General features: G+C 45.0%; 1 pseudogene; it reads left to right on the top strand.

Annotated features, from left to right (window-relative positions):
* The first annotated feature begins 15,554 nt into the window (after window positions 1-15,554).
* Window positions 15,555-16,376, top strand: Prdx6-ps2 (peroxiredoxin 6, pseudogene 2; annotated as a pseudogene).
* Window positions 16,377-21,079: the final 4,703 nt, after the last annotated feature.

The raw sequence follows: 21,079 nt of genomic DNA, 5'->3' as shown, positions 1-21,079 counted from the left end.
ATACCTACTGAAGAGAATGCCACACAGGCATGCCCAGAGAGGTCTCCCACACGATTCTAGGGCTCACAGTGTTAGCAGTTGAGATTAATCATCAAAATTAATATTGATCTGCAATGCTGAAAATCTGACTATTGACTTCTTGCTCAAATATTTCCAGACCAGGGCTATGAGACTTGTCTTTTAGGGTCTACTTTCTGAGCTTGGAATATATGGAGTAATCTACAGTGTCTTCACACATTTTGCCTTGTTGGAATATGAGTGGCAGACACCACTTTGCCAGGAATATTTAGAAAGGTCTGCAAACTGGTGATCAAATGCCCAACGAGTTTATTTCCGCTTACAGTTCCACATCACAGACCGTTACTGAGGGAAGTCAGGGCAGGAATTCAAGTAGCACAGGAATAGACAGGAGCTAGTACAGAGGCCATGGAACAGTGCTGACAACTGGCTTCCTCTCAGTAGGCTCATCAGTCTGCTGTTTTGTATAGAACCCAGGACAACCAATCAGAGATGGCACTACCCACAGACAGCTGGGAGCACCTACATCGATCATCAACCGAGAAAACATGCCACAGCGTCTGTAAGGTGAGGGACACTGACAAAATGGCAACTCACGAATATCAGGAAAATATCGTTACCCATCTTTTACCCCATAGAAGGCTAATATCCAATATATACAAAAAACTCAAGAAGTTAGACTCCAGAGAATCAAATAACCCTATTAAAAATGGGGTACAGAGCTTAAACAAAGAATTCTCAACTGAAGAATCTCAAATGGCTGAGACACACTTAAAGAAATGTTCAACATCCTTAGTAACCAGGGAAATTCAAATCAAAATGACTCTGACATTCCCCTCCACACCAGTGAGAATGGCTAAGATGAAAAGCTCAGGTGACAGCAGATGCCGGTGAGGATGTGGAGAAAGAGAAACACTCCTCCATTGCTGGTGGGATTACAAGCTGGAAATTAGACCCAGCTATAACACTCCTGGGCATATACCCAAAAGATGCTACAACATATAACAAGAACACATGCTCCATTATGGTCATGGCAGCCTTATTTATAATAGCCAGAAGCTGGAAAAAACCCAGATTCCCTTTAACAGAGGAATGGATACAGAGAATGTGGTACATCTACACAATGGAGTACTACTCAGCTGTCAAAAATAATGACTTCATGAAATACTTAGGCAAATGGATGGAACTAGAAAATATCATCCTGAGTGAGGTAACCCAAGCACAAAAGAACAAACATGATATGCAGTCACTGATAAGTGGATATTAGCCCCAAAGCTCGGAATACCCAAGATACAATTCACAGACCACATGAAACCTAAGAAGAAGAAAGACCAAAGTGTGGATGCTTTAGTCCTTCTTAGAAGGGGGAACAAAATATTCACAGGAAGAAATATGGAGACAAAATGTAGAACAGAGACTGAAGGAAAGGTCATCCAGAGACTGCCACACATGGGGATCCATTCCACATGCAGTCACCAAACCCAGTCACGATTGTAGATGCCAAGAAGAACATTCTGAGAGGAACCTGATATAGCTGTCTCCTGAGAGGCTCTGCCAGAGCCTGGCAAATGCTGAGGCAAATGCTCACAGCCTTATTTAGTAGCTAGAAGCTGGAAACAATCCAGATGTCCTTCAACAGAGGAATGGATACAGAAAATGTGGTACATCTACACAATGGCATACTGCGCAGCTAGTCAGAAACAATGACTTCAAGAAATTTGCAGACAAATGGATGGAACTAGAAAATATCATCCTGAGTGAGGTAGCACAGTCACAAAAGAACACACATGCTATAGACTCACTGGTAAGTGTATCTTAGGAAGAAAAAGCTTGGAATACACACTATACATCTCACAGACCATGTAAAGCTCAAGAAGAAAGAAGACCAAAATGTGGATGCTTCAGTCCTACTTAGAAGGAGTAACAACATAATCATGGGTGGAAGAGGGGGAGAGGGGAAAGGGGGCAGGATCAAGTATGGGAGGAAACTGGAGTGGGGAGATGTACAGAGGTCAGGAATTTAAACAGGGGTATGTAACAATGGGGAACTGAGGAATGGGGGTAGCCACTAGAAAGCCCCAGATGCCAGTAAAGCAAGAGGCTCCCAGAACCTAGCAGGAATAACATTAGCTGAAATAACCAACAAAAGGGAGAGAGAACCCGTAGAGACCATATCCAAAGGTTAGGCACGCTCCCACCCACCCATCTCCAAATTTTAACCCAGAATTGCTTCTTTCTAAAGGAAATACAGGGACAAAGAGTGGAGCAGAGACCAAAGGAAAGGCCATCCAGAGACTGCTCTACCTGGGTATCCATCCCATGTGCAGACACCTATCCCAGACACTATTGTTAACGCCAAGAAGTGCTCTGACAGGAGCCTGATATAGTTGTCTCCCGAGAGGCTCTGCCAGAGCCTTACTAATACAGATGAGGATGTTTACAGCCAATCTTCGGACTGAGCATGGGGACCCCAATGGAGGAGTTAGGGGAAGGACTGAAAGAGCTGAAAGGTTTATAACCCCACAGGAAGAAAAGCAGTATCAACCAACCAAATCCCCCAGAGTTCCCAGGAACTAAACCATCAACCAAAGAGGGACCCATAGATCCAGCTGCATATGTAGCAGAGGATGACCTTGTCGGACATCAATGGTAGGAGAGGCCCTTGGCCCTGTGAAGGTTCGATACCAGTGTAGGAGAATGCCAGGGCAGGGAGGCAGGAGGTGGGTTGGGGAGCACCCTCACAGAAGCAGGGGGAGTGTGGATGGAATAGGGGTTTGCGGAGAGGACACCAAGAAAGGGGACAACATTTGAAATGTAAATAAAATAACCAATAAAAAATTGCAAAAAAAAAGAAGAAGAAGAAAAAAAAGAAAACATGCCACAAGTTTTCCCAAAAGACATCCATATGAGGCAAACTTAATTTAAGGCAAAACTTAATTTTTCTAAATTAAGTTTTCCTCTTCCACATGGATTCTACCTTAAGTCGAGTTGCTATGAAACTAGTCAGCACAGGAACTTCCAAATATGGGCACAAAACCCCTGAGATCCTGCTACTGCACATGATATAAGTCAGGGAGGAACAATAGAAATCTTGCTTAGTGAGGCAAAACCAGAAAGCAGGCATGATGTGCAGGAGAAAAAGAAAGAAAGAGGAAGGAAGGGAGAAAGGAAGGAAGAAGAAGCAGGAGAATTGAGGGGAGGGGAGGGAGTAAGGGAAAGAGGAAAGGAAGAAGACGGGGTATAGGAGGACAGGGGAGACACAGAGGAGTAAACAGGAGGCAGAGGCATGAGGATGGAGAAAGGGGAGGACACAGATAAATAGGAGGAAAGAAAAAGAGGAGAGAAGAAGGAAAAGAGGAGAAAAGGAGAAGTGGAAGGGAGGAAGAGGGAAAGAAGGAGAAAAAGAGAAAGGAGGAAGGAGAGAAAGATGAAAGACAGAAGAGGAAGAGAGAGAAGGAAAGACACTCAAACATCCATCAGGAAAAAAGCCCACATTTCCCCCGATTCTGGTTCCCCAGCCAGTTAATGCTTTATTTTTTTTTTAAAGATTTATTTATTTCATGTATGTGAGTATGCTGTAGTTGTCCTCAGACACCAGAAGAGGGCATCAGATCTCATTACAGATGGTTGTGAGCCACCATGTGGTTGCTGGAATTGAACTCAGGACCTCTGGAAGAGCAGTCAGTGCTCTTAACCACTGAGCCATCTCTCCAACCCCAGTTAATGCTTTATTTTATCCATCTAAGATACTATCGGCTGGAAGATGAACTTTTACAGAACGCCAAGTCGGCGTGAGTGGCGGTGGAGTGCGAGGAGCTGCTCACTACACCAGGACACAGTGCCTCATCTCAGCGTTTTCGCCTTACACTTAGCACACGAGTGAGACTTGGCGTTTCGATCGACTCTTGAAACGTCACATATCACTAGCATGCACTGTTCTAGTTTAAAAACCATTCATGATTATCGCTGAAAATAAACGTTCGGTAAGGGGTGAGATCACGCCCCATATAAACGTTGCTTGCCACAAGAGAAACCTGCAGTGCCAGTTAGGGGTTACATCTAATCAAAGTGTAGCCAAACGGGTCCCGTAGAAAACTGCACATATCTCTGACAATTGCCAAGGTTATTGTTTGTGCCCTGCAAACTGGTGATGAAGTCCTATTGCTGAAAACAACACACATCTCATTGAATGTGGAGACATAGAGTTGGTCCCCAACTAGAGTTTCACCCTTGCTGACTGATGTTTATGGTACTGAAAGATCCTCTGTATACGCTACCAGAGGAGCAAGGTGACCACCAACTCAACTACAAACACTGTGATGATCTGCAATGGAGACCTGCCTGGAAGAGTACATCAGAGGTGCGACAGTGGCATCAACGTTGTGGGAGTCACCAACCACCGTCTCTATAGGCATGAGGCTCACTCCCTGAGATGGAATCCATGTGTGACACAGAAATGACTCCTAATGACATTCTGCTAGACCAACCCCTTGCCCAGTCATCCTCAGAGAAGATCCCTGGATATGGCAACTAACACAGAGACCCAACAGAGGACAATGCGCAGAGAGTGAGAGATTTTGTAACAGTCAGTCCTAAATGTGTCATCACCAAACCCCTCCTTTCAGGGCTCAAGGGAGTTATAAAGAAAAGGAGGCAGAAAGATGGAGAGAGTCAGAGGGGATGGAGGGTACCAAGGAAACAGTGCCGTCTCGACACGACAGGACTGATTCACATATAAACTCACAGGCTGTGGCAGCATGCCTGGGCCCTGCGTATGTTCAAGCCAGAGGGGGTCCCAGTGCTGAGAAGGGGAAGTAGATGTGATCTCCAATCCCTAACCAAGACGTTATCTCCAATTGATCCCTCCTGCACAGGAAAAACATGGTTTTATCTAATGAAGTCTCATGGATACACTAAACACAGTTCATGGTAGGTTCCACGCCCAGCATTTGATGGCCCACACAGGATGAATTCAATGAGATTTTTGTACACTTTTGGTCTCATATTTCTTGGTTTGGGAATAGTTTTTGTTTTACTTTCTTTTATTCATATGTTATGTTTTCTGATTTTGTTTTTTCATGGTTTTGTGTGTGTTTCTTGTATTTTTCTTCTTTTTAATATTCTTGTTTGTTTTTGTTTGTTTTGTAAAGAAGAAAGAGGAGGAGGAAGAGATGGAGAGAGAGAGAGAGAGAGAGAGAGAGAGAGAGAGAGAGAGAGAGAGAGAAAGGGAGAGAGAGAGAGCATGGATTTGGGTGAGTGGAGAGGTGAGAGGATCTGACAGGAGTTGAGGGAGGGAAAACAGAGATCAGAATATGTTGTATGAAAAAAGATTTCCAATAAAACTTTAATCGAATTTAAGAAATAAAGAATCCCTTGAGGGTTGCTGAGAGGAGGATGGAGGAAGCCGCAGAGAGGCTTGTGTGGGAGAGCAGGGCTGCTCATCTCACAGGACCAACATGCAGGGTGCTGAGGCCTTAGCTGTCCTGTGCAGGCTCTCTGAAAAGTGCAGCACGAGGAGAGTCACTGACCGCTACCCACTGGACGACAGCTGCCGCCCTCTCCACTCCTGACCTCCAAACTAGCTCCAGATACTGTTGAGGACTCCAGAGACACTGTTGCTACCACAGACAAAATCATTCCAACTGGGAAACACAGTTCTATAATGTGGTTTCCATCATCCACATTATATATTCTGTCCATGTGAAAACCATAGGTCGAATGATCAGCTTAGCTGCCAGCCTTTCCTTATGCCCTAACAACAGATCAGGAAGATTCTGTGTGTGTGTGTGTGTGTGTGTGTGTGTGTGTGTGTGTGTGTGTGTGTGTGTGTGTGTGTCCCCGTCCGTCCCCTAGTTAGGGTTACTATTCTATGATGAAACACCATTACCAAAGGCAAATTGAGGAGAACTCCAGGACAGGAACTCAGGCAGGGCAGAAACCAGGAAGGAGTTGATACAGAGGACATGGAGGAGTGTTACCTACTGGCTTGTTCCTCATGACTTGCTCAGCCTGTTTTCTTATAGAGCCTGGGACCATCAGCCTAGGGGTAGTACCACCCACAATGGGCTGGGTGTGTACGTACCAATCACCAATTAAGAAAATACCCTATGGGCTTTCATACAGCCTGATCAGATGGAGAGCATTTTCTCAATTGAGGGTCCATCATCTCTGATGGCTATAGCTTGTTGTCAAAATGATGTACAATTATCCAGTATAGTATATGTGTGAGCATGTGTGTGCTCATGTGTACACATTTGTACACTGATGCACATGGCTCAAATCTTGGTATATTCCTTAATTGTTCTCTGACAGATTCGACTAACCAACTGGCCAGTGAGCTCCAGAAATCCTCCTGGGATTGAAAGAAATTGTCACTGCACTTGGCTGTGTGTATGTATGTGTGTGTGTGTGTGTGTGTATGTGTGTGCATGTGTGCTCACATGCATGTGCTGGAAATCCAAATTTGAGCCCTCATGTTTGCATATCACACACTTTACTGACTGAGCTATATTCTCAGCCCCGTTCCCTATGTTTTCATGGAAGCAGAACATCATATTGGACCATCCCCCAGTGTTGGAATGAGGCTGTTCCCAAATTTTACACCATTATAAAATAATGTCATGATGACCACCTTGTGCAAAACTCATTTTCTGTAACTGATTATTTCTCTGAGAGAGATGCCTCATGATAGAATTAGCAAGCCCGACAGTACAGAGGAGTCTGAATTACATGAGCAAAATGTGCAGGCTTGAAAACACCGGCTGGGAACATGGTGTCTGGAGTATGAATCACCACCTTTCAAAACATGCTCTCCAGAGAGCCTACTCCTGCCACTCTCCCAAACCAACATGATTTCTAACTGTATTCCAAGCACTTCTCTCATCTACCCACAGAGAAGAGTAGCTCTCACTCCTCATCAAAGAAGCTTCTTTGTGCAGCCGATGGAGAGGCCATTACAGAAATCCACAACTGGCCAGAATGAAGTAAGTGACCGTGGTGAGCCCAACAAGACCTGCAGTGAAATCTCTAGACCTATGGCTCAGGGACATCAAAGAGGATGCGACAGATAAGAGCTAAGGGACCACGACACCTGCTGCAATTCAGTGTCTTCTAGCTCTGCTAGGGAAGCTGCAGCCATGAAATCTCAGCAACATGGTATAAACTAGCCCCAGGAATGGCAACATCAGTGCAAATGTGAATGAGTTCCCACAGGTTCCCACATCAGCTAAGGAGCTGCAGGAAACTCAGCAACTGTTTTCTCAGAGAAGAGTCTCTGATGATGGGTTAGCCCCAATGTTCACATCTAAGCACATGTATGTATAAGCAACACTAAATTGACTTGGTAGGATGTAGGGTATATAGACTACTGAATATATATACATATGTATGTATATATATAATACATATATGAATATATATACACACACATATATATAAATACACACACACACATATATATATAGAGGTCATGAATTTGAGAAAGAATGGAGTGATAAGGGAGGAGGGAGAGGAGGATAGAAATTTATAAATACAGTACTCATGTGTGAAAATTTCAAAGATAGATTAAAATAAAAAAAAACACTCCCTAGGATGATTCCTGGAGCTCAAACCAAAAACTAAATAAGACTTTCTCTAATTATTCAAAGCAAATGGGTAAGATTTCTTGCCCTTTAACTTTTTTATCCAGTAAGTATATCATTGTCTTTTTTTTTTTTTTTTTTTGGAGCTGGGGACCGAACCCAGGGCCTTGCGGTTGCTAGGCAAGCGCTCTATCACTGAGCCAAATCCCCAACAGTATATCATTGTCTTAACTATGTGCCTCCAATACTAACAAGTCCCAGCAAATGTGAAGAATCAAGAAATCAGCATATAGCGTGTTCGTGTGCACATATGTGTATATGACATGAAAGTAACAACACAGCGGAGACTGTGAGGGGGAAGGAAGAGCTCTAGAGGGAGGGGACAGGGACAAGAGAGGCAATGGAATGTAGGTAGCATGAAAGTCCAGTGAAGAAGAAGACCAGCAAGACTGTGAAGACCACAAGAAAGAATGTAAGAAGAAGGGTTAGAGAAGTGTGTGTGTGTGTGTGTGTGTGTGTGTGTGTGTGTGTGTAGATTACAATGTTACCTATTGCTAAGTATACTAACCCCAAATAAATAAATAGGTATATGTTAGTCATAGTAGAAACATGGGAAAACCAATTTGTTTTGTGTGTATAGATATGTATACATATGTATACATATATTCATGCATACATTCTGTGATTGAGGACCTTGAATATAGTATATCGAAAACATCCTGCATGTCAGTCTGTCAACTGTGAAGAGAAAGCCTGAGAAGGCTGATGACATGTGAGGCTGAAATATACTTCTGAGACCCCTTGGGAGGCTGACGAAAACCCCAAAGAAAATTCGGTCCTGCCAAGCACTTCATTGTTGACAAAAATGATCTGAAACTTCACGTTTGGCATGTCCACCAGGGTAGATCCCGAAGGCCACTTTAGAGACCATCACTAGGTCTCATTGTGGCTGCTGTGCTGAAAGGGGACCCTTGCCTGCCCATGAAGGTAAAGGGGTCACTTTGTCTCTATTTGATTCTTCCCTATGCTTTTGTATATAAAATGAAGTCTGTAAGTGGAAGATAGACAGATGGCAGATAGTCTCACACACATATCTAATTTTAATTACATTATCCACTGTGTGTGCGTGTGTGTGTGTGTGTGTGTGTGCGTGTGTGTGCGTGTGTGTGCGTGTGTGTGTGTGTGTGTGCGTGTGTGTGCGTGTGTGTGCGTGTGTGTGTGCGTGTGTGCGTGTGTGCGTGTGTGTGCGCGTGTGTGTGCGCGTGTGTGTGCGCGTGTGCGTGTGTGTGTGCGTGTGTGTGTGTGCGCGTGTGTGTGTGTGCGTGTGTGTGTGCGTGTGTGTGTGTGCGTGTGTGTGTGTGTGTGCGCGTGTGTGTGTGTGCGTGTGTGTGTGCGTGTGTGTGTGCGTGTGTGTGTGCGTGTGTGTGTGTGCGTGTGTGTGTGTGTGTGTGTGCGTGTGTGTGTGCGCGCGCGCACAAGCATACACTTAGGAACGTCAGAGGACAACTTGAAGGAGTTGATTCTCTCACAATATGGGTCTCTGTCCCGGAACCAGATCATTTGGCTTTATGGCAAGCACATTAACCCACTGAGCCATCTGGCTGTCTGGCCATCTTGTCACCTTATCTTTTGAAGCAGTGTCTATCACTGAACCTGGAGCTCACTGATTGCTAGTCTGGCTGGTAGTCCAGCAGTAGATGGTTGGAGAGCAGTTTGCTACAGGTGCAGTGGAATGGTGCCCTCCTGACTCATACTTTACCTCCCCTGCCTCGCTGACTCTCTGAAAGTTGGAGAATGCAATCACCATGCTATTCACAGCTCTCTGAGCATCTCGACAAAGACCAGTTCTCTGAGACGCACCTTCCTTTCATGCACAGAGACGCTCCCATCACTGATGTGAAACCTCCACACTGCCTGGCATTGGATGTCCCCCCCCCCCAACACACACGCCCCCATGGCTCTGAAGTCTATCAGCCCAGGAGAAGCATTCGGGTGTGATTTCAATGGGGTTGAGGAGGACAATGGCTCCTGATTGGGACGCCACCCACCCCTGTCAGACATTGGGCGGCAGCACAGTGAGCTCTCTATTGAATGACAGTGATGTCCCCCAGCCGCCTCACACACGGAAGAATCTGTTGGCTGTTGAGAACAGAGCGAGACAGTCAGGGAAACGTAAAGTTCTGTTTCTCAAAAGAGATGGGGAAGGGAATGAGGTAGCTGTAAAGAGAAGAAAATTGCTGGCTGTCTGTCTAAGCTGGGGGCCCACATTCATTACACATCCAGTGTGGGATGCTGGCCATAACTGGCAATGCTACCTCTCTCTGTTGCTGTGGTTTGCTGAATGCCAGGCACATCTTGTAAAGGACACTGTCACATTTAACCATTACAACCACCTTATAAGGTGTTTGTTTTAGTCCATTCTTCTGTTGCTAGAACCGAACCCCACAGACTGGATAATTTATAAAGGAAAGAAGTTGATTTAGCTCGAAACCCATCAGTTTTAGCTCCATCCTGTCCACCTCCGTCTGCTCTCTCTAGCCTCTCTCTTTGTTCTGCAGCTGCACACTGACTTCTGTTTCATCCAAGATTCCAAAATTTTCATTGACAGTCTTTGGTGCATGCAAGCATTTAAATTAACTAGTTGGTATAGGAGGTGAGGTAGGCTGCTTTTGCCAAAAGAAAAAAAATGAGGTTCTGAATAATAGCTTCGAAAGTGTAAAAAGTTGTGAAGGAAGAAGGGAGCAGAAAAGAGAAGAGTCCACATCTTACTCTAGGTTAAAAATGCTCCCGCATGTATGTGCACACGTGTGCTGCACTGACAGCTAATCAAGTGTACGTGTAGACTACTTGGGATACACATTTCAAGGCAATAAAATCCCTTTTCATTGGTACCTAAAATAGGTGAATAACCCACGTCTCCTGCTTCCCAAGGAATAATTGGCCGGAGTTTATGGTCCTAATGGCTCATACTCTCCAAATTCTATAACCTGATCAATAGCAGCAGGCATGGTGGTACCCTGTAGTAGACAATTTGACACTTCGTGAGACACTACTGTGGTAAGCAGCACAAGTGGCAGTGAGAACACTCAGGTCCACATGCATAAGAGAGACTGTTCTGTTCCCTTCACCATTCATTCTGTTTCCATCTAAATCCAGCCTTCACTGAGTTTAGGTACCTTCCTCCTCTGTGCAGGGAAGGGCCTTACATACGGGCCTTACTGTGGTCATTAGGAAGTCTGTTCTGCCTTTCACAACCAGAACAGCTTCGGGCAATCCCATCCTCCCAACATTTTATGCGTGGTGAGCTCCATTTTTCTACTGTTAAACAATGACTCGTGAGAGGCAGGTAGAAATACAATCAATTCAGTTTGGCCACTAGGCATGTACTGAGCGCCTCCAGCAGCCCATCATCATGCTAGGTTCAGGACACAATGCTGAGAAAAATGTACCCTTCAAGTCAAGGGCCAGGAAGCCTAAGTAAAGGACCTCAAATGATTGCAACTATAATCTTGACTGAATAAAAATAAGAGAGACTGTGATTCAGAATGTATTTACTCTGCCTTACAGATATGCTAATCACCCAAGTCATTTAGCCTGCTTTGCAATGAATATTTGACAGATATTTATGATCCTAATAGCTCATGTCCTCAAAGCGCTGTAATGCTTTTTATAACCTAATCTGCAGCAACAGCCGTCGCTCCCTCTGGTAATCAATTTAACGTTTGAAAGGTCTTTTTCCTGGTAACCAATACAAATGGAAGAGAGGACACTCATACACACGTTTTCGAGTGGTTTTGTAATGCTATCTGGGTTAAGATTCACTAGGCTACAGATAACACTTCCATTAAAATAAATGACTGCAACTTGGTGCTGTAATTCCTGTAATAGAAATAGCTCCGGACTACCGCAGGGCAAGCAATTAATATCAATTGAGGAGATGACGTCGGAAACCCAACAGGGTAGACAGTATTTAGACTGAGCAGCAACGGATGAGTGGAGTGCATTTGGTACGTAAGTGAAGGGACCGGAAGGGCATCCCAGGAGAGAGAAGAGTCAGAGTACAGAAGCTGAAGAGGGAGAACATACGGTATGAGCGGGGGCATCCGTCATCGGCTGCAGTGAGCAGGACAAGGGGGTGATAAGGATGTGAGGACAAAGACGAAAGTGGAAAAAAATCAAGAAGCCACAGGATGAACAATGAACCAAGGGAGAAAATGTACTAAGCTATTAATTCAAGTGCAGATAAACGCCGGTGTTTATTCACTAAACAAATATTTATTGGACACTGTCCCAGTTAGCTTTAATTGTCAACTTGACATAGCACAGAGTTATCTGAGAGGAAACCCTCCATTGAGGAATTGACTAAATCAGACTAAATCAGTGAGCATTTTGTGGGGGATGGTCTTGGCTGGTAATTGACACAGGAGGCCCCCTGCCCACTGTGGGCGACAGCATTCCCTTGATTGTATAAGAAAGTCAACTGAGCAAGAGCCGGCAAGCGAGCCTCTGTGGTTTCAATTCAGTGCTTCAAGTTCCTAAGCCTTGAGTTTCTTCCTAATTTGTCTCAGTGACAAACTTGACTGCGAGTGTAAGCTGCATCGGCCCTTTCTTCCTTTGGGTTGCTCTTGGTCAGAGTATTTGACCACAGTAATAGGATATAACTAGAATGAGAGCTCCCCGTGTTCAGTCAGCAAGGGATTCCTCAGGTACTTAAACAAACAAGCACAATGATGGTACTGGGCTGAGTAGATGTGTCTAATTGCCTTGCCAACGTGAGACTCTGAGCTCTGGTGGGCCCCAAAACCTATGTGAAAAGGCCCTGCTACCCCAGCATTGGGGAGGAACAGGAGGATCCCTGGAACTTCATAGCCAGCCAACCTAATCTACTTGGTTGATTAGTTTCAGACCAGCGAGAGAGACCCAGTCTCAAAAACGTGATGGGCAGTGTCTGAGGAACCACACCCTGGCTTGCATGCACTTAGACATGTGTGCTCCCAGCCCCACCCTCTCACACACATGAGTCACAATACAAAAGAGATCCTGCCTTGAGAGAGAAAGGCTAAGTAAAGTTGCTCAAAGACAAACCATTGTTTTTACTAGAAATTGTTGGAACTGTCGGAGTGGGAGCCTGGGCTGGGACACTTCGGGGTGGAGCTAACTTGCCTTTGAGTACAAGAACTGGGGTCGGTTGAAATAATGTAGACTATCGTGAGTGCTGCTACAGAAACATTCCCAGTGCTACCGAGGGACATGCATTGATGCAGGGTAAGGGGCTCTACCTGAGAGTTATTTTATTCCCACCAGGGAGCCATGAGCTTTCACAAGCCGGGTCTCACAACACTCACCAGAGATGACAGAGCTTACAGTCTGACTCTGGTCCTTCAGAGCTTCAGCCTCCCATTTTCCCTGCAAGCGGCTGATGAGCAGGTGCTAAGGCTGCTCTGGAAACATCTCTCATCCCCAAGTGACAGATTTAAGCCACAGAATCTGTGCTGCTGGGCAGTTCTCCCCACCCCCAGCCCCTTTGATGTTATTTTCTGATTTGAGCTGCTTGGGGTCCTCTGTGGGGGGTTCTCTTTTGCTGTCTTGTGACTGTCATTGTTATTGTTTTCACTTGCTTATCATAACCTGTGTGTGTGTGTGTGTGTGTGTGTGTGTATGTGGTGTGTATGTGGTGTGTGTGTGGTGTGTATGTGGTGTGTGTGTGTATGTGGTGTGTATGTGGTGTGTGTGTGTGGGGTGTGTATGTGTGTGTGGTGTGTATGTGGTGTGTGTGTGGTGTGTGTGTGTATGCTGTGTGTGTGTGTAGTGTGTGGTGTGTGTGTGTGTGTGGTGTGTATGTGGTGTGTGTGGGGGGAGTTGTGTATGTGTGTGTGGTGTGTATGTGGTGTATGTGGTGTGTATGTGGTGTGTGTGTGGTGTGTGTGTGTGTGTGTGTGGTGTGTATGTGTGTGTGTGTGGTGTGTATGTGTGTGGTGTGTGTGTGTGTGGTGTGTATGTGTGTGTGTATGTGGTGTGTATGTGGTGTGTGTGTGTGGTGTGTATGTGGTGTGTGTGTGTATGTGGTGTGTATGTGGTGTGTGTGGGGGGGTGTGTATGTGTGTGTGGTGTGTATGTGTGTGTGGTGTGTGTGGTGTGTATGTGGTGTGTGTGTGTGTGTGTGGTGTGTATGTGTGTGTGGTGTGTGTGTGATGTGTATGTGGTGTGTGTGTGTGTGGTGTGTATGTGTGTGTGGTGTGTGTGTGGTGTGTGTGTGTGTGGTGTGTATGTGTGTGTGGTGTGGTGTGTGTGTGTGTGTGTGTGTGTGTGTGTGTGTGGCAGCTGGCGGGGGCACACTGAGCCATGGAAGCCCATTGGGTGGGAAGGTTTTTCCTTAAGGAGGCCAACAGCAGTGAGTCCATGGACCTACACTCTGCTTTCTTGTAGTCTCAGGAAGTAAGGAGGCTCCCCAGATCCCTGAAGGAACGCCTTAGACACATTGTGCATTGTGTAAAGGAAATGCTAGCGTCTTGGGTGACTGAAGAAGGCGAATACAGGGCTGCAAAATTCTCAGGCCCACAGGCTGCAGCCCACTGCGCTCACTGGCTGGATTCTCCTTGTCCTTTGAGGCACTGAAAGAAATCATAGATTTCTTTTTAAAATTATTATTGTCTTTGCATGCCCCCTCTCTGTCTGTATGGATCTGTGTCTATCTGTCTGTCTTTGTGTGTGTGTCTGTCTGTCTGTGTGCCTATCTCCCTGTGCATGCTTGTGTGTTTGTACACATGTGGTTTGCCCATGGGTACACTTGTCCCTGTTTGCACATGCAGAGGCCAGAGAGCAACTTCAAGTATCATCCCTTCTTGCTCTCCACAGTATTTCTTGAGTCTGGGTCTCTCACTAAGTGTGGGGCTCACTCATTGGCTAGACTGCCCACCAGGGTGCAGGATTCTGCCTTCACCGCCCCAGTGCTGGGGTTACAGGCCCAGGGCACCACCCCTATTTTTAAGTGGGTGCCAGAGGATGAATTCAGGAACTCATGCTGCTGAAGTGAGTGCTTTTCTGACTGAGTTCTCTCCCTGGTTCCAAAGTTACACAAGTCAGATATCCTGTCAACTAGCAGCAGACTCCTGAGTTAAAGCACTCAAGACCACATCCCAGATGCCTTACTAACCTTTTCAGGGTTAATATGGTTTCCTACAAAAGAACAACCTGGAAGGTAAGTACAGAAAACAAGGCATGAATCAAGAGGCAGGCACCCAGTGACAGGGTTCAGTGTTGGGACTGAAGGACTCAGGTATGTGACAAAGCATAATTTTTTTAGCCACTTTTTTAAAATGAAATGTAGGCCAAGAACATAATTAATCCAATATTTTAAACTAAAGTCCTAGGGAAGGAGGCTGGGGCGGGGGTTAAGTCAGTAAAGTGCTTGCTGTTCGTGTGTCTAGGCCACCGAGACCCTGTCTCAAAGGTGTTGATAGAAGTGGAGTGGGGCGAGGTGAGAGAACGTGAGGGGAGAGAGCAAGCAGAATAAATCTGCATTATATACAGATTTAAGCCACAGAATCTGTGTATGAACTTGTAAAATAACAACTAACAGTAAAAAAGATGGCGCTTGAGGTTGTCCTTGGATCTCTACATACACATTCACATATATACATACATGTGCATATGTACCCCCAACACACACACACACACACACACACACACACACACACACACACACACACACACATGGGCAACAACAGTGTTAAACTAGACTGGCCATAGAGGTGCATGTCTTTAATCTCAGCATCTGGGAGACAGAGGCAGGTAGATGTTAATTTGAGGCCAGCCTGGTCTACATAGTAAAGTTCAGACAACTCAGGGCTACATCGTGAGATCCTATCTCAAAAAAAAAAAAATCCAATTAAAAACTAATAACAAGGCTCACTGCTGCGGCTGCGCCTCCTCGTTCCCAGCATCACCACTGCCGCCATGCCCAGAGGGCTGCTTATCGGGGACAAAGGCCCCAACTTTGAGGCCAATGCTACCATCCGCTGCATCCGCTCCCATGATTTCCTGGGAGATTCATGGTGCATTCTCTTTTCCCACCCACAGGACTTTACCCCAGTGTGCGCCACAGAACTTGGCAGAGCTGCAAAGCTGGCGCCAGAGTTTGCCAAGAGGACTGTTAAGTTGATTGCTCTTTCAGTAGACAGCACTGAGGACTATCTTACCCGGAGCAAGGACACCAATGTGCAGCACCCACAGAAAAGTTACCATTTCCCATCATCGATGATAAGGACAGGGATCTTGCGATCCTTTCGGGCATGTTGGATCCAGCAGAAAACGATGCTAAAGGCACGCCTGTGACCGCCCGTGAGGTGTTCATTTTTGGCCCCGACAAGAAACTAAAGCTGTCTACCCTCTAGCCAGCCACCACGAGCAAGGACTTTAATGAGAGGCTCAGAGTGGTTGACTCTCTCCAGCTGACAGCAGCAGTTGATTGGAAGAATGGAGAGAGCATGAATGGTCCTTCCCAACCTCCTTGAAGAGGAAGCCAAATGACTTTTCCCTAAAGGAGTCTTCACCAAAGAGCTCCTGTCTGGTAAAAAAAAAAAAAGAAAAAAAAACCCCTCCATTATACGCCCCGACCTTAAGTTTTTGCGGGAATTGGGACTGCAACTGCTCACCCAGCACCGGTACCTGAGGAGGACAACTGACAGCCGTGGGTCCTTGCAGCAGTTCCACAGAAAGGTTGTGTCGTGGTCACAGCCGAAGTCGTGTAGGTTGCTCACTATACTACTGGCTCATTAAATAGAAATGGCACCATAACTTTCTCGGGATTCTTTACTCTGGGCCTTCGCCAGTATTCTGCCCTCCATCCATCACAGCGTCCTGCTGACTGGCTTTCTTTGAAACAAATTATGTATTGGCAACTCCTTAGATCTCTGCAGGGTCTGTGATCAGCAAGGTAGTGTCAGTGGGGGGCTCCATGCTAGAATGATAAACACCTTCTGTAGCTTTCTGAACTGAATCTTCTGTTACCCATTTTGGAGAACTCTAAAATGGGGAGAAACTTTCAATTCTGTACTTTTAGTAAATAAAGCGGGAACAGCCTGGGAGAATTCTCTATAGGAAATCCACGGTGAGTTTCTATCAAAGTGGGCTCAAAGCCTTTTGCCTCCTAAGAGTGTGAGCAAGACAGAGCCTGTACCTCCTGGAGTTTCCATGTCTGCTCTCTGGTGATCTGTGCGTGTGAACACACCTTATGAAAGACAGGAGGTGACAATGGTTTACCACTAAATGTCCTAGGGGTGGGTTGCCATTTCTGAATTCTGCTTTTTAAGGATCAACAAATAAAATTCTGATCAGAAAACAACAACAAAAACTAATAACAAAAAGTCCTGAATATAATAATCTAGAAATATATAAGAACATGCATGCCTAGGAGACACACACTAGGAGATACACACACACACACACACACACACACACACACACACACGCACACACGCACGCACGCGCACGCACGCTTATATCCATGTTTATAGTAGATCCTGGAGTAATATAAAACCGTTCAGAATTGGAAGTATTCTTGAAGTAAAAGTCAAACATCCCTGACAGAAGTGAGACCATTGCCACACACAAAGCAGGCTTAGGCCACGGCAGGCAGAGCCCTGTTTTATTTTTTCAACAGAGATTCTTCTTTGCAACAGACTTTCCATAGCGGCCTATGTACATCAAAGAACACAGCCTGCTGTTATGGTAGAAAGCTATGGCTACACCTACCTACTACACTCGTGCCTAGGGTAGCCCCCTAAAGCACCCCCTTTCTGGAAACAAAGCCAATGTGCACTTGAGCCTGCTCCACAATGCTTTCCCTTCTCCCTGGTTTGCTTGGCTTTAGGAGTTTCAGCAGAGGAAAGCTGTGTTTGATGCATGTGATTGATGTGTGAGTGACAGAAGGGACTGGGGGGAAGCCTGGCTTCAAGCCGCAGTGCACTGACTAGAAAGGACTGTTTAGGGAAGGCGTGCTTAAGCTGATCAGAAAAGCCTCAGACAGGAAGATGAAATATTCAGTGAGACATTAAAAAAAAAAAGCTTTGGTTTTTACAGAAAAGAAAAAACATAAGAGAGATTCAAACATGACCTGCAAGCAAAATGCTCAAACCAGTTTAGGACTAAGTTACAAGCCTATGATCTTCCTTTGGAGTCTAGGTCTCTGCATAGGAAATTAAGGCAGTCACTGGGCTGAGGGAGCTCCATGCTCATGGCAATCAGGACAACCCTTTGTTAGCCACCACTCAGACACGGAAGGAGCACCATTGCTTCCACCAAGCCCAGTTTGCAGTCCAGCTCTGAAGACTGAGGAGTGAAGGCAGGATGCCCATCCAGGAAGAAGTTTGATGAGGACCAGTTTCCCCAGATAGTCTCCACCCTGTGCCTCTCTGATCATCCATCATTACTTGTGTTTGACTAACCTTTATGTCTAGCCATTTATGGTCTACATTCCCAAGATGGACCAATGCCCACACTTCATCCCCACAGACTTAGTCAATTTCTCCAGAGATGTGTATCTGTCGAACCCCTATTGGTTCTCTGTGTGCCCCGCTAAGAATTCTGGATCAGCAACCATGAATATCAATAACGGTTTGTTTGTTTCTTTTTTAATCCTTGACAACTATAGAAGTAATCATTAAACTTCTAACTCCTCCTCTATGTGAGCATATCAACAGGCTGTAGTATATCTACCCAGTGGAATACTACACAGCTAGAAAGAGGAAGACACTGTTGACACATAGGCAGATTCAAGTTTATTTCAAAGACACTGCTCCGATAGAGAGACAGCAGGATCAAAAGGTCACACACTAGATGGTTTACATGTGTATCATTTAAAAGAAAAACAGTCTGTAGAGGAGAGGATACACGTGCTAGCTAGAGGCTATGGGTGTAACTGCAACTATGAAGGGATACAGGAAATCATCTTGAGGGTTGTAAAACTGTTCTACACCGTAAACATGTATGAGGTTTCAATAATACAAAACAATTCCAACAAGACACACAAAAAGTACAAAAGACAAATGTCTATCTGGGCGGGGTGGGGGTTGATGAGGTGAGAATGTCTCACTATGTAACTCTGTCCTGAAGCTCACACTGTAGACCAGCCTGGCCTTGAACTCACAGAGAGATCCTCCTGCCTCTGCCTCCCAAGTGCTGAAATTAAAGGCATGCATCACACTGACCAGTTGACAAACATCTATTCTTAAAGCAGAATGTTAATTTAAAATCTCTTTAGGGTGCATTTATTTTTAATCGTGTGCATATGTTTGTGGAGGACGGAAGAGGGAGTTTGATCCTCTAGAGGTAAGAGTTATGGGTGTTAGAAGCCATCAGAAATGGAAACAACTTGGATGCTCTACAAGAGCAGGAAGCACTCTTTACGGCCAAGCCCTCTCTCCAGTCTGTACCAGTACCAGCACCGTGGCCACTGCTAAGAAATCCTTCTTGACTGAGGGTGTAGCTGCGGGTACAGTGCTCATCCAGCATGCACAAGGCCCTGGGTTCACTCCACAGCACTACCAAAACAAACGTTTTTAAGTCCCTTTCAAAATAAAGCCCTGTTCAATGCTGTACTCACACTTCTGGAGTATGGAGGGAACCTTCCTTCTACGGAAGAGTGAAAGGCTGGCTTCAGCTACTGTGGAGACCTCAGAGTGAACCCAGATGTGTAGATCTCCCTTGGGCAGACTAATTCCAGGTCATATGAATGTACACCAAGAAGATGGATTTCTAACTCCTAAGGTTACTCACTATTCAGTCTTAGGGGGATAGCTCCTCTGTACAAAAAAAATGTCACCTGGGCAGCCACACCAAGCACTAAAATACACATTCCAATCCCCTGCGTGTGAAGTCCTCCCCACATTTACCTCAGAAGGCTGAGAGTGCCCATTAAATGAAAACATTTTTAAGTGACATTTCCTGTATACACATTGCGGCAGACCATGCAGGGTTGTTTCCGTGGAGCATGCCAGGAAAGGTTCCTCGTTACTAGCCTGCTGTGAACTCTCCTTCCAAGATAGAGAGAGGGTGAAGAAGGCTTCAATAGTGACTTTATTCTCTCTTTTTAAAAATTATTGCCAGGTACAGTGGCGCATGACTTTAATCTGAGCACCCAAGATATAGAGGCAGGCAGATTTCTGTGAGTTTGAGGCCAGCCTAATCTACAGGCCATAACAAATCTAGGCCAGCCAGGCTATGTACTGATTCTTTCTCTTTCTCCCCCTCTTTCCATATATTATATATGTGTGTGTGTATACACATATATTTTATTATATTTTTATTTATATATTATATGCAAATGTATGTGGTTTAAAAATTTTACATATTTCTACATATGTACAAATATACACAAATTTACATGAAGTACATATAAATAAAAATTTCTGACAGGATGATCAAATCAATGTAACATACCCATCAATTCATTTACATGTCTTTTTGTGCTGAAACACAAAACATAGACATTTATTTTTTAATTTTATGGAGCTGAAAAGAAGGCTCACCAGTCAGGAGTTCAGTTCCAGCTCCCATGCCCAGCAGCCCACAGATGCCTGGATCTCCATCTTTGAGGGATCTTGAACTCCCTTCTGGCCTCCAGGGTCACCGTACTCACAAGTACACAAATACACGCTTACACATTGCTAAGAAAGACATTTTAAAATGTTTACTGTAATTTTATTTATTTTGTATAAGTGTAAAACCTGGATGTGGCCACAATTGTTCTGAGATATGCAAATACATTGGACATATTGGTTATAATTTATTTTTATATACACCCATATGTGGGAATATAGAATCCAATGGTAGCTCTGCCTTTATCCTGAGGGGGCTTCGTGCCGTCTTCCACACTGGCTTTCCTGATGTGCACTCCCACCAATACTTTATTGATACAAGCATTCCCTTCTCTTCCTAGACTTCCTTCACTTGCTGCCTTTCACTACTTTGATTAAATACCATTTGACTATGTAAGATAATTCTTACTGTAGCTTTAATTTGATTTTTCTAATAATTACTAAGGCTGAGCACTTCTCCCCAGCTATGATGAATATCATCTGGTATCCAAAAGTTTATTCTCTTCTTAATTGGGATTTATTCTATGTAGAGCCAGCTTCTGGGACTATGTCTCGTATTCAGAGGGGGCAGTTTTCTCACTAATTCAGGATATAAGAGATGGAAATACCCAAGAGTTGTGTCTTAGTGAGGGTTTTATTGCTGTGAAGAGACACCATGACCATGCAACTCTTATAGAAGAAAGTGTTTAATTGGGGCTGCTTACAGTTTCAGAGGTTTAGTTCTTTATCATCATGGCTGGAAGCACGGTGATGCAGGCAAACATGGTGCTGAAGAGGGAGAAGAGTTTTATATCTGGATTGGCTGGCAGCAGGAGGAGCATGTGAGTCACTAGGCCTGGCTTGAGCTACTGAAACCTCAAAGCCCAACCCCAGTGACACACTTCC

The sequence above is a fragment of the Rattus norvegicus genome, chromosome 4, assembly GCF_036323735.1.
Source record: "Rattus norvegicus strain BN/NHsdMcwi chromosome 4, GRCr8, whole genome shotgun sequence".
Taxonomy (NCBI): Eukaryota; Metazoa; Chordata; class Mammalia; order Rodentia; family Muridae; genus Rattus; species Rattus norvegicus.
This window is presented reverse-complemented; position numbering and strand designations above follow the sequence as displayed.